Below are 24,521 nucleotides of genomic sequence, written 5' to 3'. Positions count from 1 at the left end.
GAATACAACCTTACAATGAAATGCTTACTTACGAGCCCCCAACCAACAATAGAGTTTAAAATAAAATTGAAATTTAAAAAATAATAAAAATAAATAAATAAAAAGGAACAAAAAAGTATATAATGAGGATAAGAATAAGAAATTAAAGTAACAAGTAATTAAAGAGCATTAAAATAACAATAGCAAGACTATATACAGGCAGGTACCGGTACAGAGTCATTGTGCTGGGGCACCGGTTAGTTGAGGTAATATATACATGTGGGTAGAGTTATTAAAGCATAGATGCATAGATGATAACAACAGAGAGTAGCAGTGGTGTAAAAGAGGGTGGGGGCAATGCAAATAGTCTGGGTAGCCATTTGATTAGATGTTCAGGAGTCTTATGTCTTGGGGGTAGAAGCTGTTTAGAACCCTCTTGGACCTAGACTTGGCGCTCTGGTACCGCTTGCCGTGTGGTAGCAGAGAGAACAGTCTATGACTAGGGTGGGTGGAGTCTTCGACAATTTTTAGGGCCTTACTCTGACACCGCCTGGTATAGAGGTCCTTGATGGTGGGGAGCTTGGCCCCAGTGATGTACTGGGCTGTTCGCACTACCCTCTGTTTAACTTCTTAAGGTATAGGGGACCGCATTTTCCTTTTTGGATAAATAGCGTGCCCAATTTCAACTTCCTGCTACTCATGCCAAGAATATAAGAAATGCATATTATTAGTAGATTTGGATAGAAAATAAGTTTCTAAAACTGTTTGAATCATGTCTGTGAGTATAACAAAACGTATGTAGCATGCAAAAAAAAGAATTTTTCTGTCTGTTCACTGTGTTCTCATTGGCAAACGATATTTCTTAGGAACTTGTTTTCAGTTCCTACCGCTTCCACTGGACGTCCCCAGTCTTTGGAATTTGGTTGAGGTTATTCATTTGTGCAATGAAGAAGTAGGGCCATCCTGGAAAAGGGTAACGCTGTTGAGATTTGGCCAAGACTTGAAAAGTAGCGTTAGTTTCCTCTCGTCCTCTATTGAAAACAGATAGATTTCAATTTGATCGATTATTAATGTTTAAAAATACCTAAAGTTGTATTACAAAAGTAGTTTGAAATATTTTGGCAAAGTTTATAGGCAACTTTTGAAATATTTTGATGCGCATTTTGGAAGCTGTTTTGTCTGGATCAAACACGCAAAATAAATTGACACATATATTTATATATATATATATGATATGATATATATATATATATGATATATATGGACGGAATTAATCGAACAAAAGGACCAATTGTGATGTTTATGGGACATATTGGAGTGCCAACAAAAGAAGCCCGTCAAAGGAAAGGCATGTTTTATATTTTATTTCTGCGTTTTGTGTAGCACCTGCAGGGTTGAAATATGCTACCCTCTGTTTACTGTTGTGCTATCATCAGATAATAGCCTCTTATGCTTTCGAGGAAAAGCCTTTTTAAAATCTGACGTTGGCTGGATTCACAACGAGTGTAGCTTTAATTGAGTATCTTACATGTGTGATTTAATGAAAGTTTGATTTTTAAATCAATTTATTTGAAATTGCCGCGCTGCATTTTCCCTGGTTTTTGGCCAAGTGGGAAGCAAGCGTCCCCTATACCATAAGAAGTTATTAACTAACTAATGTTAGCTGACTGGCTCCTTAGCTAAGGTTAAATTGAAGATGTGGCAAATCACTACTTCCGATTCTGGTTTCGGTTATCAGTCAACCTACCAGGGTAGTTACAAACAGCACAGAAATGAAATCATCAACATGTAATGATTGAATATTTACTAAATTTGCTTTAACCTCTCTAGGTATTCTAGCGTCCCATCTGGCCAACATCCAGTGAGGTTGCAGAGCGCCAAATTCAATTACAGAAGTGCTCATTATATAAATTCTGATAACAAAACATATTTTACATAGGTTTAAAAATGAACTTCTTGTTAAACCAACCACAGTGTCATATTTATAAAATGCTTTTCGGCGAAAGCATACCTAGCACAGAACATAGCCCAGTTTACAAATTATTACAAACAGTAACCAGCCAAGCAGAAGCGTTATAAAACTCAGAAATAGAGATAAACTGTATCCCTTACCTTTGATGATCTTCATATGGTGGCAATCAGAAGACATTCATTTACTCAATAAAGGTTCCTTTTGTTCGATGAAGTCTCTTTATATCCAAAAACATCAGTTTTGTTAAGCGCGTTTTCTTCAGTAATCCACAGGCTCAAACTCAGTCAAAACAATCAGACAAAAAAATCCAAATTGTATCCGTAAAGTTCATAGAAACATATCAAACGACGTTCATATTCAAGCCTCAGGTTGTTTTTTTTAGCCTAAATGATCTATAATATTTCAACCGGACAATAACGTCGACAATATAAAAGGTAAACAAGAAATGCACATGCGCCTGAAAAAAACTCTGCGTCACGTTAGCGTCCACTCGTTCAGACTGGTCTTACTCCCTCATTTAAAAGAATACAAGCCTGAAACGACTTCTAAAGACTGTTGACATCTGGTGGAAGGCATAGGAACTGCATATGGAGTCCTAAGTCAATGGATACTGTAATGGCATTGAATAGAAAACTAAAAAACCAACAACAAAAAAACCTACTTCCTGAATGGATTTTTCTCAGGTTTTCGCCTGCTAAATCAGTTCTGTTATACTCACAGACACTATTTTAACAGTGTTGGCAACTTTCGTGTGTTTTCTGTCCAAATCTATCAGTTATATGCATATCATATCTTCTGGGCCCGAGTTGTAGACCGTTTAATTTGGGCATTCTTTTCATCCAAAATTCCGAATGCTGCCCCCTTCGGAAGTAGTGATTTTCCACATCTTCAATTTAAGCCTACTAGAGAGCTTGTGCCCTCAGGCCTGGAGGGAAGCTAAAGTCATTCCGCTACCCAAGAATGGTAAAGCCCCCTTTACTGGTTCAAATAGCCGACCAATCAGCCTGTTACCAACCCTTAGTAAACTTCTGGAAAAATTGTGTTTGACCAGATACAATGCTATTATACAGTACACAAATTGACAACAGAATTTCAGCATGGAAGGACACTCAACAAGCACAGTACTTACACAAATGACTGACGATTGGCTGATGATTGTTAGACTTCAGTGCAGCTTTTGACATTATTGATCATAGTCTACTGCTGGAAAAACGTATGTGTAATGGCTTTACACCCCCTGCTATAATGTGGATAAATAGTTACTTGTCTAACAGAACGCAGAGCTTGTTCTTTAATGGAAGCCTCTCCTGATTCTACCAATATTATGTTTGAATTCCCCAGGCCAGCTGTCTAGGCCCCTTAATTTAAAAAAAATTCTTTACTAACGACAACTTTGAATAAAGCCAGTGTGTCTATGTATGTGGATGACTCAACACTATACATGTCAGCTGTACAGCAGCTGAAATGACTGCAACACTTTACAAAGAGCTGCAGTTGGTTTCAGAATGAGTAGCAAGAAATAAGTAAGTCCAACGAGTCAGTTTGTCATATTTCTGCCCTTCCTGGTCAACTGGAAGTGCTGGTATTGTGAGGAGGAACGTCTAGGAGCAAAAACGGCTCAGCCATGAAGTGGTAGACAACACAAGCTCACAGAATGGGACTGCGTAATCCTGAAGCGCATAGCGCTTAACACTCCAGTTAGCTGGTCTGCGTATAATCTGAGGACGTGGCTAGGGATGCCATCTGGGCCGGCAGCCTTGCCAAAGCAGCAGCTACTCTTCCTGGGGTCCAGAAAACTTAAGGCAGTTTATACAATTTTAAAAACATTACAATACATTCACCGATTTCACAACACACTGTGTGCCCTCTGGCCCCTACTCCACCACTACCACATATTTACAGTACTAAATCCATGTGTATGTATAGTGCATATGTTATCGTGTGTGCTGATTAAAGAAGCAATAAAAAAACTGTCCTTCTTTAGACTAGTTGAGTATGTGGAACTTTCTTCTGAAACTCGTCAGTTTATTCTTGTTCTGAGAAATGAAGGTGAGAAATTGCCAAGAACCTGAAGATCTCGTAAAATGCTGTATACTACTCCCTTCACAGAACAGCACAAACTGGCTCTAACCAGAATAGAAAGAGGAGTGGGAAGCCCCAGTGCACAACTGAGCAAGAGGACAAGTACATTAGAGTCTAGTTTGAGAAACAGATGCCTCACAAGTCCTCAACTCACAGCGTCATTAAATAGTATCCGCAGAACACCAGTCTCAACGTCAAAAGTGAAGAGGCAACTTCGGGATGCTGTCCAGCTTTTCTCATCAGATCTACACAAATCACGTAGGTTACCTATGTTGGATTCAAAATGGCGAATTTCGCTGAAGGGTGACTAGTTTGCATGTCTGCTAATAACATGTGTAAAACATGGGTGAGCCATTGGTCTGTATCGGTCAATCTGTGTTCACTGACACAGTCAGTAATGTCCATTGTGCAACAGCACTACTTGTGTGCTGAACAGGTTATATACAGTCGTATGAAAAAGTTTGGGCACCCCTGACAATTTCCATGATTTCCATTTATAAATAATTGGGTGTTTGGATCAGCAATTACATTTTGATCTATCAAATAACTGATGGACAAAGTAATATTTCAGTAGTGAAATTAGGTTTATTGGAATAAGAGAAAATGTGCAATACGTATCAAAACAAAATTAGACAGGTGCATAAATTTGGGCACCCCAATAGAAAAATCACATCAACATTTAGTAGAGCCTCCTTTTGCTAAAATAACAGCCTCTAGACGCTTCCCATAGCCTCTAATGAGTGTCTGGATTCTGGATTAAGGTAGTTTGGACCATTCCTCCTTACAAAACATCTCCAGTTCAGTTAGGTTTGATGGTTCCCGAGCATAGACAGCCCGCTTCAAATCATCCCACAGATTCTCAATGATATTCAGGTCTGGGGACTGGGATAGCCATTTCAGAACATTGTACTTGTTCCTTTGCATAAATGCCCGGGTAGATTTTGAGCAGTGTTTTGGGTCGTTGTCTTGTTGAAATATCCAGCCCCGGCGTAACTTCAACTTTGTGACTGATTCTTCAACATTATTCCCAAGAATCTGCTGATTGAATCCATGCGACCCTCAACTTTAACAAGATTCCCAGTACCGGCACTGGCCACACAACCCCACAGCATGATGGAACCCCCACCAAATGTGTTTTTCTTGGAACGCTGTGTTCTTTCGCCGCCATGCATAACGTCCCTTGTTATGACCAAATGACTAAATCTTCGTTTCATCAGTCCACATCACCTTATTCCAAAATGAAGCTGGCTTGTCCAAATGTGTGTTTGCATACCTCAAGCGACTCTATTTGTGGCATGTGTGCAGAAAAGGCTTCTTCCGCATCACTCTCCCATACAGCTTCTCCTTGTGCAAAGTGCGCTGAATTGTTGAACGATGCACAGTGACACCATCTGCAGCAAGATGATGTTGTTGGTCTGTGGGCTGTTTTTGACCGTTCTCACCATCCTTCACCTTTGCCTCTCCGATATTTTACTTGGCCTGTCACTTCTGGCCTTAACAAGAACTGTGCCTGTGGTCTGCCATTTCCTCACTATGATCCTCACAGTGGACACTGACAGCTTAAATCTCTGGGATAGCTTTTTGTAGCCTTCCTCTAAACCATAATTTTGAACAATCTTTGTTTTCAGGTAATTTGAGTTGTTTGAGGTCCCCATGTTGCCACTCTTCAGAAGAGAGTCAAAGAGAACAACAACTTGCAATTGGCCACCTTAAATACCTTTTCTCGTGATTGGATGCACTTGTCTATGAAGTTCAAGGCTTAATGAGCTCACCAAACCAATTGTGTGTTCCAATGAATCAATGCTAAGTAGTTACAGGTATTCAAATCAACAGAATGACAAGGGTGCCCACATTTTTGCATAGCCTATTTTTCACATCTGATTTAATTTCATACAACTTAATATTGCTACACTAAAAATATTTGTCTGGACAATACCACAGTACTCAGTTTTTATTAGAAAATGAATGGCATGCCACTGTGATCATTTTCTGTGAAGACAGAGTCAATTATTATGCAGCCTCAGAGGGGTGCCCAAACTTTTTCATACGACTGTATATTATATGTATATTACATATATGTAACTCTCGCCCCAAAATAATTGTAATGTTGTTTCTACTGGAACCAAAAATTATGATGAATCAAGCAATACTTACCATCTATGGGAGGTATATCATCATCTACAGCCACCACAGTTAACTCCAGTACCTCTTGTTGAGGGATCTTGACATCTACCACTTCGGTTATGGCATCATCCTCTGCTGATGAGGCCATCGTCTTGCATTGTTTGTAAGTCCTTTTACATGACATTCTATGGTTCAACAAATAACACCTTTTCAGTATAAACCAACCATAATTTGTCATGCACTTCAGAAGGAATACATTATACGTGTGGGACATGCAAACACGGTTTTCAGAATGACTAAGGGTCTAGCGAGCGCTCATCTAAAAAGGTACTAATATGTACTTTTATGTAAATGCAGGTATTCATTCTAGCTATGGTTATTACAAGTGCAATACAACATAATACTTCTAAGGCCAATTATATTAATACATCAGGTATTACTGTGGGAATGCATATGTAATTACAAATATACTATTACATAGGAGCTATCACTGTATTACATTGTATGTATATATATTTTTTAGGTTGTTAATTATGTGGAAATTGGTATATCACTTCTTAAGTAACTACAATGTTGGTAACAACTTCTAATGAGATGGCTACAGCTAACAGCCATCTGCTGTTAACAGTAACTACCAGCAAATGGTTTGGCTAAGCTAACCTTAGCTAGCACCACAGTGACAGTAGACTAGCCTAGCTAGTAACATTAACCTTAGTTAGCTTATTAACTGAGGTTGCTAGATAGCTAGCTAACTAGGCTATTGTACAGGCTAGTGACCTTACATTTGCTTATGACGGACATCTAAATTAGATCCAGACTATTTGAGTGGGCTTCTTATCGGCTACGCATGGCCAAGCTATAGCCAGGCTAAACATGGCAAATGGCTAAACATGACCAAGCTATAGCCAGGTTCCTAGCTAATGCTGTTATAATGTAATTAGCCATCAAAAAGTTAGCTGACAATTTAAACTGGCTAGCATAACAACCACTGTCAGCAAACTGCCTTATCCTGCTATGGCAATGATTAACATGCATTTTGCTACATTATTAGCTAGATAATAAACCAAGTAAAGATAAAAATAATTCGCAAATTAGAACTAGCTAGCTACTGTTTGTGTAAACCAGCTAAATTCCAGGTGTCACTTAGTCCTTAGCTAACGTTAGCTAGCTAGCTAATGGCTGGGACCGAGAATGAGTAATATCTTACTATTTATTTAACTTGGTTGTCCTTGGTCAATGTTGACTTTAAAAAAATATATATATTACAGAAAAAACTGTATACATACAAAGAAGTTTACAAACAGACAATGATAACATATGCTAGGGGGTACAACAAATGACAGATTATACAAAGACCTTAAAAGAAACACGCATATTGATTGTTTTAACAGCTTTCTTTTTAGCCTAGTGGTTAGAGCGTTGGACCCAGTAACCGGAAGGTTGCAAGTTCAAACCCCCGAGCTGACAAGGTACAAATCTGTCGTTCTGCCCCTGAACAGGCAGTTAACCCACTGTTCCTAGGCCGTCATTGAAAATAAGAATTTGTTCTTAACTGACTTGCCTAGTTAAATAAAGGTAAAATAAAACATAAAATAAAATTAGAAGAATGTTGAATGGTCTTAATGTACTGCTCAAATTCCTTATAGAAAACACAGAAGAGGTTTTTTTATGACACTTTGCCATTAGCACAATTCGATTTATGAGGTAAAATTGTTTTCTTTATCCTTATTATGGTTAAGAAAACTGAGCAGCACATTCTCCAATAAAAAACAAAAGTCATCTAGAATATGAACAATTATAATTTTCCATATTTTTTTAACATTTAGACAATGCCAGAATAAATGCAAAACTATTTCTAGATGCTCACCACAAAATGTACAGTTTATGTTAATGTATTTTTTGAGTTTCTTCAGGTAATGATTCACAGGGTAATACTTATGGATCATTCTGAAAGAGACCTTTTAACAAGCAGGTGTTTGTGTGTTTAGTATTCCAGTAAGTTGTGACATAACGTATGGATACAATATCCCTTTGAAATAAAGCAAGTATTGATCTGTTGTTCTGAGGGAGCAAGGAGAAACACATTTTTCCTATTGGTGAGTCAACTGGATTAAGCGAGGTTAGGTCAAGAAGGTGAGGTCTGGTTATACCTCTAAAGAACATGAGAGTTCCAGATGGAATAGCATTAACGACTATGGCGAACTCTCTAGGTGTAACAGAGATATTGTAAGAGATACAAATTCCTCATAATTGTGTAACAATCCATCTGCATTAAAAAGTTGACTCACGATCAGGATTTGATTATTGAACCAGTTCTTAAAAAATAAATACTTTTTCTATGCAAAATATCCTTATTGTTCCAAATGAAATACCTATGTGGGGAAAAATGTGGTTTTTATATTAACGACCACGCTAACAATACTTGTCCATGAAAAGCAGATAATTTTGTAGGAATCTTAGCAATATTATAGTTACAAAGTAACACAATTGAAGCCACCTAAACGGGAGAAGATATAATGAGGGACAAAATTCCAAATTGAAGCTGGATTCTTTAATTTTAACGGACAATCTCTCCCTATCCCAGTCTGCTGTCCACACTTTCTTCAAGATGTCCACTATTGTTCCTGTACCTAAGAAAGCAAAGGTAACTGAACTAAATTAGTATCACTTCTGTCATCTTGAAGTGCTTTGAGAGGCTCCTCTTTGAGAACCCCTCTGTGCACGGAACCCGCTAGCGGGCTGAAATTCCACAACATACTGTGATCGCTACATAAATAATCATATTAAACATTCATGAAAATACAAGTGTCTCACATGTATCGAAAGCCTAGAATCTTGCTAATCCAACTGCGTTGTCAGATTTAAAAAATGATTTACTGCGAAAGAATACAATGCGATTAGAGCCCCATAAAAAACTATTTAACCAGCACAGGCATAACATAATCACAAACTGCATTAAAATAAATTGTTTACCTATGACGATCTTCGTCTGTTTGCAATTCCAATGCTCCTTGTTACACAATGAATGATCTTTTGTTTGATAAAATCCGTTTTTATAGCCTAACATGAAACATTTTGTGAACCGCTTGTGTCGTGAATTCCGTCTCATTCCATTTTCGACGACATATTCCAGGTAAATAACCCACACAGAACGTGACTTTTCCAGTCATGTTTGGTTTCACTGCAATCAACTGGTTTGTTTGTAACACAATCAAACCTGATGGGCCAATTCGCGGGACGTATTGACTGAAAGAAACCGATTTGAAGACAACAAGTCATGACATTCTTATCATGCTAATGCCCTTGTTTGAAATTAATAATATTAAATATTATTTGTGATTTTTTATTTATTTTAGAAGCAATATATAAACATGTAATGTCATGACATGTGAGATGCGTGTGTCTGCCGCCCCAACCCAACCCACATGAAATAGCCTATTTGAGGCTGTTGAGGAGAGGGCAGGACCACATCAATGGCCAAAGTGAAATGGAGACAGTAGATACAGCTGGTCTGTTGTAATATAATAAAGACAGTAGATCTAGCTGGTCTGTCATAATATAATAGAGACAGTAGATCTAGCTGAAATGTCATAATATAAAAGAGACAGTAGATCTAGCAGGTAATAATAATCTAATAATATATTCAACCTAATATATTCAACCTTCAACCTTCAACTCTCTATATATATCTGTTTAGTATACCTGTTGATACAGGGCTCATATGTGAAACTATTCTAACTGAACATTTTCTTTCAGTGACACTGACTCCGAATGGGAGTCTTATCCGGTATCCTGTGTGAATTTAAGTATGCTCTCTCTAATTCTCTCTTTCTCTCTCTCGGAGGACCTGAGCCCTAGGACCATGCGTCAGGACTACCTGGCATGACTCCTTGCTGTCCCCAGTCCACCTTGCCTTGCCGCTGTTCCAGTTTCAACGGTTCTGCCTGCGGCTATGGAACCCTAAACTGTTCATTTTTACTCTTGAGGTGCTGTCCTGATGCACCCTCTACAACCACTGTGATCTCCACATGGCACAGCCATAAGAGGACTGGCCACCCCTCCTGGTTCCTCTCTAGGTTTCTTCCTAGGTTTTTGCCTTTCTGGGGAGTTTTTCCTAGCCACCGTGCTTCTACACCTGCATTGCTTGCTGTTTGGGGTTTTAGGCTGGGGCTATATGAATAGATTTGATTTGATAGAGGACTGAGGGTCTTCCAAATATTGAAAGTGTGTAAATAGTTACCCATGTTATTTTGTAAATGTACATATATTTATATTTCATATATTTTAAATCAATAATTATTTTTTTTCAATTTTTTATTTTTATTTTTTCAAAAAAAAAAAAAATTGGCGGGGGGGGGGGGGGGGGGGTGTTAGAACACCATTTTGGTATTTTGTACATAGTTATTTGTTTCAAAATGTATACCTAAATATCATGTAGCACACTCATTTTGGAAGTTATCATTCTGAAACTTTGCACAAGTACTGTTGCCCTCTTATATTTTTCCCTGAAATTGTCCCAATCATCCTATCTGAATGTTTGTTTTATATTGTTCATTGTAAAGATGACGATACAAAAATAAAATAAAAAATGTATGGTTTTGTTCATTGTTTTATCTATACCAGATCTATTGTTATTCTCCCACATTCAATTCACATTTTCACAAACTTCAGAGTGTTTTCTTTCAAATGGTACCAAGAATATGCATATCCTTGGTTCTGTGCCTGAGCTACAGGCTGTTAGATTTGGGTATGTCTTCAGGTGGAAATTGCACAAAGTAGGGGGGTTTTAAGCTTGGGGCTCTGGGTCTGAACCCCGCCCTGTACAACTTGGTTCTGGACTTCCTGGAGGGCCGCCCCCAGGTGGTGAGGGTAGAAAACAACACCTCAACTTCGCTATTCCTCAACACAGGGGCCCCACAAGGTTGAATGCTCAGCCCCCTCCTCTACTCCCTGTTCAACCATGACTGCGTGCACACGCACGCCTCCAACTTAATCTGCAAGTTTGGAGATGACACAACAGTAGTAGGCTTGATAAGCAACAATGATGAGACAGCCTACAAGGAGGAGGTGAGGGCCCTGTCAGAGTGGTGCCAGGTAAATGACCTCTCCCTCAACAACAACAAAACAAAAGAGCTGACCGTGGACTTCAGGAAACGGCAGAGGGAGCACACCCATTTCCACATTGACGGGATTGCAGTGGAGAAGGTGGAAAGCTTCAAGGTCCTTGACATTGCTGAAAATCTGAAATGGTCCATCCACACAGATAGTGTGCAGCAACAGCGCCTTTTCAACAGCGCCTTTTCTTTTATTTTTTTTTTTACCCCTTTTTCTCCCCAATTTCGTGGTATCCACGTACGGGCTCAGGAGAGACGAAGGTTGAAAGTCATGCGTCCTCCGATACACAACCCAGCCAGCCGTACTGCTTCTTAACACAGCACGCATCCAACCCGGAAGCCAGCCGCACCAATGTGTCGGAGGCTACACCGTGCACCTGGCAACCTTGGTTAGCGCACACTGCGCCCGGCCCGCCACAGGAGTCGCTGGTGCGCGATGAGACAAGGACATCCCTACCGACCAAGCCCTCCCTAACCCGGACGATGCTAGGCCAATTGTGCGTCGCCCCACGGACCTCCCGGTCGCGGCCGGTTACGACAGAGCCTGGGCGCAAACCCAGGGACTCTGATGGCACAGCTGGCGCTGCAGTACAGCGCCCTTAACCACTGCGCCACCCGGGAGGCCTTCAACAGCGCCTTTTCAACCTCAGGAGGCTGAAGAAATGTGGCTTGGCCCCTAAGAACCTCAGAAACTTTTACAGATGCACAATTGAGAGCATCCTGTCGGGCTGTATCACTGTCTGGTACGGCAACTGCACCACCATGCATGGTGAAATAACACACATGGAATCATGTAGTAACCAAAAAAGTGTTAAACAAATCAAAATATATTTAAGATTTTTGATTCTTCAAAGTAGCCACCCTTTGCCTTGAAGACAGCATGTCAGCCTGCCGGAACTGCCCCTTTCGAGCAAAGGTATAAATGATGGGTTAAGAAATTAACACATTAGACCAGAAAAGTGTGAAGCTGCAGGTGCACATTTTAAATGGTTTGAACTTTGAATCTCAACACGAGGTGGAGATGATTAACTCTAATTTTTCCATGTTACATGCACAACCCATAGTATGTGTGTGTAGTTTGGCTTCTTTCCAGCAGTATTTTTAGACAGGGACATTTTAGTTTTGCCTTCTGAGTGCTTTACTTTTTATGCTCTTCTTCCAGTGGCTGCTTGATGGGTATATCCGTCAAAAATCACAGTTTTTCTCCTCTTCCTATCCCTTGTTGTAATTTTCCTGGGCTGGGAGGTAGCTGGAGAGGTGGTCTGGAAAGCAGCTGGAGAGGCTGAATAGCAGTGGGCATAAATCAGAGATACTATGACAACTTCTGCTCACCCATGAATACCCTATTTCCACTACGGTAGCCAAACATGAGAAAGCACTCTCGACCCCTTCTCCAGTAGCTTCTTTCTCTCTTTGCAGAATCTGTACAGCGTCACATGACATGCCATACAACTTTGCAACCGATCTCACTGACTTCCCCTGCTTTACTACATAATTTGAAAGTGTGGAGAGGTACTCCCCTGTCCGTCTTTCTTTTCCATGATCTAGGCATGCTGAAAGTAAAAGAAAAACTGAATGTCTTTGGTACATGTTAACTCAGGGTTAGTTGTAACATTTTCTCACAAGTTGTTACAGCTGACCCTTGCAGCCATTAGCTAGCTTTCATTTTAGCTAAATGTTAAAACTTGCATCAAATAACTTGCATTGCCTTCAAATATGATCAAATATCTCTACACAGACTGGCTATAAACCTGATATAAGTTTGGTGAATGGAACTACCCTTGCAGCCATTAGCTAGCTTTCATTTTAGCTAAATGTTAAAACTTGCATCAAATAACTTGCATTGCCTTCAAATATGATCAAATATCTCTACACAGACTGGCTATAAACCTGATATAAGTTTGGTGAATGGAACTACAAAGCAGTTGATGTCATCACAAAACACAAAAACAAATTTGGTTACTTTCTTATCTCAAAATCTGATTTCTGTCAATAGAAACTACAGAGTTTATCACAAGGATTTGCTTTTTCACATGAGGGTTCAGGACTAAACTGAACATGTGTACAGTGAATCACATGATTCTACCTTGCTCCTGATTGGAGGATTTGCAAGTGTTACAACTATCCCATGTTACAACTGTCACGACTTCCGCCGAAGTTGGTGCCTCTCTTTGTTCGGGCGGCGTTCGGCGGTCGACATCACCGGCTTTCTAGCTGCCTCTGATCTACGTTTCTTTTTCCATTTGTTTTGGTGATTGTACACACCTGGTTCTATTACGTTATAATTCATTCCCTATTTAACGCTCTGGTTCCCACATGGTTTTGTGCATGTTTGTCCTTTGTTTAGTGTTCAAGACTTCTGTGATGTATGTTTTTCCCTGCATGGAAATTATTATTGGTTATTATCGAGTAAAGTAAGTATTTTACTCAGTTCTGTGTCCTGCGCCTGACTCCGTCCTAACCACTGCACACTGACACTTGACAACAACCATTGCCAGTCTCCCCTATTTATGGCAAAAAGTATTAACTACAGTAGCTAGTAAATATGCCAGGCAAAATTATTTACTTAAGGAGTTCAGAGAGATGGCACTACTGAACATGCAATCAAATATATTTTGTGGATGTTTATATACAGAGCTGGCACCTGAACGAATCAGTTGGATGGGCCTTTGATATCCATAGACGTCACATTTTTTCACATGACTTCCTATGTGTGCAATTTTTTTATGGTTGTTATAGACCATAAGCAGCTTGTGAGTTTCAAGTTTGGGGAAGTGTAACGTTCTGACCTTAGTTCCTTTGTTTTGTCTTTGTTTTAGTATGGTCAGGACATGAGTTGGGGTGGGCAGTCTGTTTGTTTTTCTATGAGTTGGTATTTCTGTGTTTGGCCTGGTATGGTTCTCAATCAGAGGCAGCTGTGAATCGTTGTCCCTGATTGAGAACCATACTGAGGCAGCCTGTTTTCACCCTTGATTTGTGGGTGATTATTTTCTGTTGAGTGTTTGTATTCTGCACCAGACAGAACTGTTTCGGTTTCGTTCGTTCACTTTGTTGTTTTCTATTTCAGTGTTCAGTTTGATTCATTAAATATTAACATCATGAACACATACAACGCTGCGCTTTGGTCCTCACCTTCTTCCAACAAAGGCCGTTTTGGGGCTGTCGCTGGGCAATACGGACTTTCTTACGGAGCCACTCCTTAGTTGCCCTGGCTGTATGGTTCGGGTCGTTGTCATGCTGGAAGACCCAGCCACAACCCATCTTCAATGCTCTTGCTGAGGGAAGGAGGTTGTTGGCCAAGATCTCACAATACATGACCCCATCCATCCTCCCCTCAATACGGTGCAGTCATCCTGTCCCCTTTGCAGAAAAGCATTCCCAAAGAATGATGTTTCCACCTCCATGCTTCACGGTTGGGATGGAGTTCTTGTACTCATCCTTCTTCTTCCTCCAAACACGGCGAGGGGAGTTTAGACCAAAAAGCTCTATTTTTGTCTCATCAGACCACATGACCTTCTCCCATTCCTCCTCTGGATCATCCAGATGGTCATTGGAAAACTTCAGACGAGCCTGGACATGCTCTGGCTTGAGCAGGGGGACCTTGCGTGCGCTGCAGGATTTTAATCCATGACGGCGTAGTGTGTTACTAATGGTTTTCTTTGAGACTGTGGTCCCAGCTCTCTTCAGGTCATTGACCAGGTCCTGACGTGTAGTTCTGGGCTGATCCCTCACCTTCCTCATGATCATTGAGCCCCACAAGGTGAGATCTTGCATGGAGCCCCAGACCGAGGGTGATTGACCGTCATCTTGAACTTCTTCCATTTTCTAATAATTGTGCCAACAGTTGTTGCCTTCTCACCAAGCTGCTTACCTATTGTCCTGTAGCCCATCCCAGCCTTGTGCAGGCCTACAATTTAACCCTGATGTCCTTACACAGCTCTCTGGTCTTGGGCATTGTGGAAAGGTTGGAGTCTGTTTTATTGAGTGTGTGGACAGGTGTCTTTTATACAGGTAACGAGTTTAAATACAGTGCCTTGCGAAAGTATTCGGCCCCCTTGAACTTTCCAACCTTTTGCCACATTTCAGGCTTCAAACATAAATATATAAAACTGTATTTTTTTGTGAAGAATCAACAACAAGTGGGACACAATCATGAAGTGGAACGACATTTATTGGATATTTCAAACTTTTTTAACAAATCAAAAACTGAAAGATTGGGTGTGCAAAATTATTCAGCCCCTTTACTTTCAGTGCAGCAAACTCTCTCCAGAAGTTCAGTGAGGATCTCTGAATGATCCAATGTTGACCTAAATGACTAATGATGATAAATACAATCCACCTGTGTGTAATCAAGTCTCCGTATGAATGCACCTGCACTGTGATAGTCTCAGTGGTCCGTTAAAAGCGCAGAGAGCATCAAGAAGAACAAGGAACACACCAGGCAGGTCCGAGATACTGTTGTGAAGAAGTTTAAAGCCGGATTTGGATACAAAAAGATTTCCCAAGCTTTAAACATCCCAAGGAGCACTGTGCAAGCGATAATATTGAAATGGAAGGAGTATCAGACCACTGCAAATCTACCAAGACCTGGCCGTCCCTCTAAACTTTCAGCTCATACAAGGAGAAGACTGATCAGAGATGCAGCCAAGAGGCCCATGATCACTCTGGATGAACTGCAGAGATCTACAGCTGAGGTGGGAGACTCTGTCCATAGGACAACAATCAGTCGAATATTGCACAAATCTGGGTGGCAAGAAGAAAGTCATTTCTTAAAGATATCCATAAAAAGTGTCGTTTAAAGTTTGCCACAAGCCACCTGGGAGACACACCAAACATGTGGAAGAAGGTGCTCTGGTCAGATGAAACCAAAATTGAACTTTTTGGCAACAATGCAAAACGTTATGTTTGGCGTAAAAGCAACACAGCTGAACACACCATCCCCACCCCCCTGCTTTTCTTCAGCAGGGACAGGGAAGATGGTTAAAATTGATGGGAAGATGGATGGAGCCAAATACAGGACCATTCTGGAAGAAAACCTGATGGAGTCTGCAAAAGACCTGAGACTGGGACGGAGATTTGTCTTCCAACAAGACAATGATCCAAAACATAAAGCAAAATCTACAATGGAATGGTTCAAAAATAAACATATCCAGGTGTTAGAATGGCCAAGTCAAAGTCCAGACCTGAATCCAATCGAGAATCTGTGGAAAGAACTGAAAACTGCTGTTCACAAATGCTCTCCATCCAACCTCACTGAGCTCGAGCTGTTTTGCAAGGAGGAATGGGAAAAAATTTCAGTCTCTCGATGTGCAAAACTGATAGAGACATACCCCAAGTGACTTACAGCTGTAATCGCAGCAAAAGGTTAAGTATTAACTTAAGGGGGCTGAATAATTTTGCACGCCCAATTTTTCAGTTTTTGATTTGTTAAAAAAGTTTGAAATATCCAATAAATGTCGTTCCACTTCATGATTGTGTCCCACTTGTTGTTGATTTTTCACAAAAAATACAGTTTTATATCTTTATGTTTGAAGCCTGAAATGTGGCAAAAGGTCGCAAAGTTCAAGGGGGCCGAATACTTTCGCAAGGCACTGTAGGTGCAGTTAAAACAGGTAATGAGTGGAGAAAAGGAGGGCTTCTTAATTAAAGAAAAACTAACAGGTCTGTGAGAGCCGGAATTCTTACTGGTTGGTAGGTGATCAAATACTTATGTCATGCAATAAAATGCAAATTAATTACTTAAAAATCATACAATGTGATTTTCTGGATTTTCTGGATTTTTCACAGTTGAAGTGTACCTATGATAAAAATTACAGACCTCTACATGCTTTGTAAGTAGGGAAACCTGCAAAATCGGCAGTGTACCAAATACTTGTTCTCCCCACTGTAACTACAGCGAGCAGGCCAGCCTCTGCCATATGGACACATTGATACACTGTGGTCCATTGGCAACTAAAGAGTGATGAGTGCATAGAACTCAGAGATATCCTATTGGCCAATGCCCTCAGAGGTTCCTGTGCCAGTGAGCTCAGGACACACATCTGTTTTCTGTGACGTTTCCACTAGATATACGGGATCATCAGACCATGATATTTTGGAAAGTGTTGGAAAGACTTTTCAAATACTGAGGAACTATCGTTAGCATGGATGTAAAAATACAGACTTTATTTACAATGTGTGAGGCCAAGAAAAAATTACTGAGAAGCTCAGCTTATTAGTGGTGGACGTGGTGAGTTAAGACAATCAGAAAGCAGACGTTGCCAAATGGGAACAACCCTACATTTGCATGCAGCAGGCCAGGTAGGATCTACTTCAATGCATGCTCAGCCATGGATGCTCCCGCTATTTTATCATGACACATGCTCATTGGTCACGGAGCATTCCAAACAAAAGACAATGAAAAGATTGACAAAACTCATTAACAGAAATGTATGTAACCAAATGATGAGGGATTAATGGTACATTTAATAGGCCTACTAGTGACATACAGTGCATTTGGAAAGTATTCAGAACCCTTGACTTTTCTACATTTTGATACGTTACAGCCTTGTTCCAAAATGGATTAAACAAAATCAAATCTCAGCAATCTATACACAATAATGACAAAGCAAAAAAACTTTTTTTTTTAAATGTTGCAAATGTATTTGAAATAAAAACAGAAATACCTTATTTACGTAAGTATTCAGCCCCTTTGCTATGAGACTCGAAATTGAGCTCAGGTGGATCCTGTTTCCATTGATCATCCTTGAGATGTTTCTACAACTTGATTGGGGTCCACCTGTGTTAAATTAAATTGATTTGAGATGATTTGGAACATCACACACTTGTCTATATAAGGTCCCACAGTTGACAGTGCATGGCAAAGCAAAAACCAAGCAATGAGGTCGAAGGAATTGTCCGTAGAGCTCCGAGACAGGATTGTGACAAGGCACAGATCTGGGGAAGGGTACCAAAAGATTTCTGCAGCATTGAAGGTCCCCAAGAACACAGTGGTCTCCATGATTCTAAAATGGTATTTGTTAGGAACCACCAAGACTCCTCCTAGAGCTGGCCGTCTGGCCAAACTGAGAAATCAGGGGAGAAGGGCCTTAGTCAGGGAAGTGACCCAGAACCCGAAGGTCACTCAGACAGAGTTCTAGCGTTCCTCTGTGGAGATGGGAGAGCCTTCCAGAAGGACAACCATCTCTGCAGCACCCCACTAATCAGGCCTTTATGTTAGTGTGGCCAGACGGAAGCCACTCCTCAGTAAAAGGCACATGACAGCCCGCTTGAAGTTTTCCAGAAAGCTCCTAAAGACTCTCAGACCATGAGAAACAAGATTCTCTGGTCTGATGAAACCGAGATTGAACTCTTTGGCCTGATTGCCAAAGAAACCTAGCACCAGCCCTACAGTGAAGCATGGTGGTGGCACCATCATGCTGTGGGTATGTTTTTCAGTGGCAGAGACTGGGAGACCAGTCAGGATTGAGTCAAAAATGAATGGAGCAAATGACAGAGAGATCCTTGATGAAAACCTTCTCCAGAGCGCTCAGGACCTCAGACTGGGGCGAAGGTTCACCTTCCAACAGGACAAGGACCCTAAGCACACAGCCAAGACAAAACAGGAGTGGCTTCGGGACAAGTCTCTGAATGTCCTTGAGTGGCCCAGCCAGAGCCCAGACTTGAACCCGATCGAACATCTATGGAGTGACCTGAAAATAGCTGTGCAGCAATGCTCCCCATCCAACCTGACAGAGCTTGAGAGGATCTGCCAAAGGTACTTCAACAAAGTACTGAGTAAAGGGTCTCAATACTTATGTAAATGTGATATTACCATTGTTTTAATACATTTGCTTAAAAATCTAAAACACTGTTCTGCTTTGTCATTATGGGTAATTGTGTGTACATTGATGATGAAACAAAACTATTTCATCAATTTTAGAATAAGGATAAAATGTGGAAAAAGTCAAGGGGTCTGAAGACTTTCCAAATGCACTGTAAGTACAGAAATTGATCAAAAATAAACCATCAACGGGAAAATAATTCACACAACAAAACAAAGAATGGGCAAAAATTGGCGGGCGACAGCTGAGCGCATTCTGGAGAACTGAGTGCATGCATTCTGGAGAGAGGCATGCCATATATTTGCCACACACCCCTCCCATTCGTCTGTTGCAACATTTAAAATTATACTGAAGACATTATATTCACATCCGTTTTAGATGCTCTTCACTGACAGCCGCAACTCAATTAGCTAGAGATATTACCAAGCACGCTGCCCAAATTGCGGGATTCCCAAATAGGCATAGGTCTACACACTTAAAAAAGATTGTTTAAATAAGCTAATGATCCTATGTGAAGAAGTCATGCTCTCTGGTGTATTTTGAATATTTTTAAGTAATTATAAGTAATTATACAATTTTGTCAAAACATCAATTTCCTTTAGGGGAAGCCAGCATCCTAACAGCATCCATGTAGTATCTGATGCTGTCTGGACAGAAATAGAATGACATGCCATACCTTTTTAGTCCAGACAGCATCTACACATACTGAGACAGAGAGGCACTGCTTCACTTAATCTGACACTTTATCTGAGATTGATGCGTATTTCTGTTGGCGTGTGTCTTGGTCAAATAAATGATAAATATTTCAATATTTTATTTGGACGGGCAACGAGGTACGGTAGGGCCCGCACATAACGCCAGTCCTGTTTACATATCAAACCGCATTTATGAGAAAAATATAAACAAAGTGATCATGTACGAGTATTTTCACAAACATCCTAAGATGGTACCACAGTATGATTCACCTGCACTAGGGGCAGACTGGTACCAGAAATTGTCCTGGGCAGTTCTTACACACCGGACCATTTTCTTCCATTATTAGCCAAATTATGCACAGAAATCTCAAAGATTTCCAGTAATTAATGGAATGTATAGCATTTGCATTCACAAAAAATATAATGGAATGCATTTGTTTTAGTGTTTTAGACTTATTGTTGGTGTCCCACCCTTTTATGGTATGCACATTTAAAAAATAATTCAATTAAACTGAGACTTAGCAATAAGGCATTGCCAGGAGAAGCAGGATAATAATAATAATTATTATTATTAGGTGGGTGCTTACAATTGTCCTATTTCACACATGTACAAGTGCAAATTAGAGAAGGGAAATGTGTACATCCCACTCCCCCAGAGAGTGCGGTCAGAGCTAGGGATCAGCCATTATTGTCATTGACCATGGAGCAATTAGGGTTAAGTGCCTTTCTCAAGGGCACATGGGACAATTTTTCACATAGTTGGCTTGGGAATCTGAACCAGGGTGTAAGGGTTGTCGTCTGGAGATAGAGAGGAGGACCAAGGTGCAGCGTTGTAAGTGTTCATATTAAAACAGTTTTAATGAACACTGAAAACAATACATGACAAACGAACAGTCCTGAACGGTGCAACAAAACACAGAACAGAAAATAAACACCCAGAACCAAAATGGGGAAAACAGGCTACCTAAGTAAGACAACGAACGACACCTGCCTCTGATTGAGAACCATACTAGGCCCAACACATAGAAATATAACAACCTAGAAAAACAAACAGACTGCCCACCCCAACACATGCCCTGACCATACTAAAACAAAGACAAAACAAAGGATCTAAGGTCAGAACGTGACACAGGGTCCTTTTGGTTATTGGCCCAATGCTCCTAACAGCTAGACTAGAAAGACTAGCCACTAGCCAGACATTACGATTGCATCAGGTTCAACTAATCAGGATCAACAAATCTCAAATCCATTCTCTTCATTTGATGTTTCACACCTAGTAAATGTGTTGCAAATACCCTTAGAGTTGTTGATTCCTGTGTCATAAAGGCAGACCATTTTAATATGGATAAACCGTTTTATTGTCTAAAAACCCTCCTGTTTCCCTCATGTGTGCCTCTAAATATGTTTGAATATAATTGTAATGCCTGGGCATGGAAATATAATAAAGTTACAAAAAAAGTGCATGTTTTGGAAATAGTCAATAAAGATTTATCCAAACTATGTTTAGAAAAAGTTCCACTCTTGTCTTTTCCTGTCACGTTCTGACCTTGATTTTCCGTTGTTTTGTAGAGTTTAAGTTATTTCATGTATCGTTCAGTTTCCATTAAAGAAACATGAGTAACCACCACGCTGCTTTTTGGTCCGCTTCTCCTTCTACAGACGAACGTCGTTACAGAATCACCCACCAACCAAGGACCAAGCGGCGTGGTAAACAGAGGCAGCAGCAACAGCGGCAGCAGGAGATACGTAATAAGGAATTCTGGACATGGGAGGAAATCCTCGACGGGAGAGGACCCTGGGCTAAACCAGGGGAGTGTAGCCGCCCCAAGGTGCAGCAGGAGAGGAGGCAACAGGAGCAGCCCAAAGAGGAGTACAGTATGGACTATACTTCTTGGGAGGAGATAGACAGGTGGGCGGTCGACCCAGGGAGAGTGCCGGAGCCCGCCTGGGATTCGATGGAGCAGTGCGCGGAAGGTTATCGGAGAATGAGGTTGGCGAAGCAAACACGGCGGCGCGCAAGGAAGCCCGGGAGTCAGCCCCAAAAAATTATTGGGGGGGGGGGGCTAACAGGGAGTATGGCTACGCCAGGTAGGAGACCTGAGCCAACTTCCTGTGGTTACCGGGGGGCTAGAGAGACCGGGCAGGCACCGTGTTATGCGGTGGAGCGCACGGTGTCCCCAGTGCGGGTGCACAGCCCGGTGCGGTACATTCCAGCTCCGCGTATCGGCCGGGCTAGAGTGGGCATCGAGCCAAGTGCCATGAAGCCGGCTCTACGCATCTGGTCTCCAGTGCGTCTCCTTGGGCCGGCTTACATGGCACCAGCCTTGCGCACGGTGTCCCCGGTTCGCCTGCATAGCCCAGTGCGGGCTATTCCACCTCGCCGCACTGGCAGGGCGACCGGGACCATTCAACCGGGTAAGGTTGGGCAGGCTCGGTGCTCAAGAGCTCCAGTGCGCCTGCACGGCCCGGTCTATCCGTCACCACCTCCACGCACCAGCCCTCCGGTGGCAGCCCCCCGTACCAGGCTGTCTCTCCGGCCCATCCTTACAGGGGCTTCCTCCTCTCCAGCGCTGCCGGAGTCTCCCGCCTGTTTGGCGCTACGAGAGCTACTCAGTCCGGCGCTTCCAGAGCCTTCCTCCTCTCCAGCGCCGCCAGTGCCGCTCGTCAGCCCAGCGCCGCCAGTGCCGCCCGTCTGCCCAGCGCCGCCAGTGCCACCAGTCAGCCAGGGGCCGCCCGAGCAGCTGCCCCTCTGTCCAGAGCAGCTGCCGCCCCTCTGTCCCGAGCTGCTATCGCCCCTCTGTCCCAAGCTGCTGCCGCCCCTCTGTCCCGAGCAGCTGCCCCTCTGTCCCGAGCAGCTGCCGCCCCTCTGTCCCGAGCAGCTGCCGCCCCTCTGTCCCGAGCAGCTGCCGCCCCTCTGTCCCGAGCAGCTGCCGCCCCTCTGTCCCGAGCAGCTGCCGCCACTCTGTCCCGAGCAGCTGCCGCCCCTCTGTCCCGAGCAGCTGCCGCCCCTCTGTCCCGAGCAGCTGCCGCCCCTCTGTCCCGAGCTGCTGCCGCCCCTCTGTCCCAAGCTGCTGCCGCCCCTCTGTCCCAAGCTGCTGCCGCCCCTCTGTCCCGAGCAGTTGCCCCTCTGTCCCGAGCAGTTGTCCCTCTGTCCCGATCTGCCCCTCTGTCCCAAGCAGCCCCTCTGTCCAGTGGGGTCATTGAGAGGGGTGGCCATGGTGAGAAAGCCACGGAGGCGGACAATAAGGCGGACTAAGACAATGATAAAGTGGAGTCCGCGTCCCGCGCCAGAGCCGCCACCGCGGACAGACGCCCACCCAGACCCTCCCCTAATAGCTCAAGGTTTTGCGGCCGGAGTCCGCACCTTTGGGGGGGGGGGGGGGGGGTACTGTCACGTTCTGACCTTGATTTTCCGTTGTTTTGTAGAGTTAAGTTATTTCATGTATCGTTCAGTTTCCATTAAAGAAACATGAGTAACCACCACGCTGCTTTTTGGTCCGCTTCTCCTTCTACAGACGAATGTCGTTACATTTCCATCCTTCTATCCGTATCCCCATTGGATTTTATGTGGAGCCACCCCAAAAGTATGTTTTGGAAGTCATGCACCAATAGTACTAGCAAAAAGAGGCCCACCTACTCCAAAATGTTTGATTGTCACCTGTGTGAGGGTTGGTGTGAGAGGTCACTTGAATGCCAATCATCAGTAGTGTGATTATGATGTAATTGCAATGATGCTTCTTCCACCCACCCAAGAACAACAACAGCAATATCTGTTCTCTCTTGGGGCTTCCCTGCCACACTTCCCCCCCTTCACACACACACACACACACACACACAGACCCCTGGCATCAGCACTCCCCGCCCCTCCTTCTCGCCCCCTAACCGTGGTAGGCTGTCCAGTCAGTGGCACATGCAAAAGCCTTTAGAGCAGCAGCTGCCAAGGCCCCCCAAAAAACTGCATAATAAAACTGTTATTTATAGAACCGGAACAGCCTTGTAGTTTGTCTTGAACAAACCCCAGAGGAACCGAGACACTCAATCCTCATCGACACTTACTGTGGCAGCAGCAGAGAGAGACTACTGCGAAGCAGCACACACCCTCTCCCTTGCTCTCCCCTGGCTGCATGTGCGTAGCGTCCTTATGCAAACCAGTTCGATTAAAAAAAAAAATCTGCCACATGAAAGCTGAAAAACGTATTAAGAAATGTAGGGGAAAAAAGCATACAACATTTTGTGGTGAAGAAAAAAACTTAAACTCTTCCCAATCTTCCTCATGATGTCATTGGGAAAAATCTGTAACATTATTAAAATATACGCAAAGAAAAAGAAGAGAAGAGAAAATCTTGTGACACCACACTTGCAGCATGGCTAAAAAATGTGTCCCTCGCTTGTTAAATTTAAAAGAAATTGGCTGGTGGGATAAAAATGTTACGTAGATTAAAAAAGACAGCTCGACATTGAGGTAAGAGTAGGTTTCGAGAGAACGCGCGATGGGTTTTTGGATCGACACCGTGTGTACGAGGCATACTCTGTTGATTAGTTTGATGGAGTGGTCACCTTCCATGAGAACCATTGTGCTCCCCCAGTTCTCACACTAGGGAGCCGGAGTGTGAGTGGGATTTTCCAGAACGAACCGCCGCTGAAACCCTCCATTAGTTCATAGGAAGGCTCAGTGTGTGCGGCCTGCGTCTGTCCTTCCAAAGCGTGGGAAACACAAACATCCCTCCATCAC

This window comes from Oncorhynchus mykiss, chromosome 5, assembly GCF_057628025.1.
Source record: "Oncorhynchus mykiss isolate SJ-2025 chromosome 5, ASM5762802v1, whole genome shotgun sequence".
In the NCBI taxonomy this organism is placed as follows: domain Eukaryota; kingdom Metazoa; phylum Chordata; class Actinopteri; order Salmoniformes; family Salmonidae; genus Oncorhynchus; species Oncorhynchus mykiss.
Note: the sequence above shows the minus strand (reverse complement) of the source record.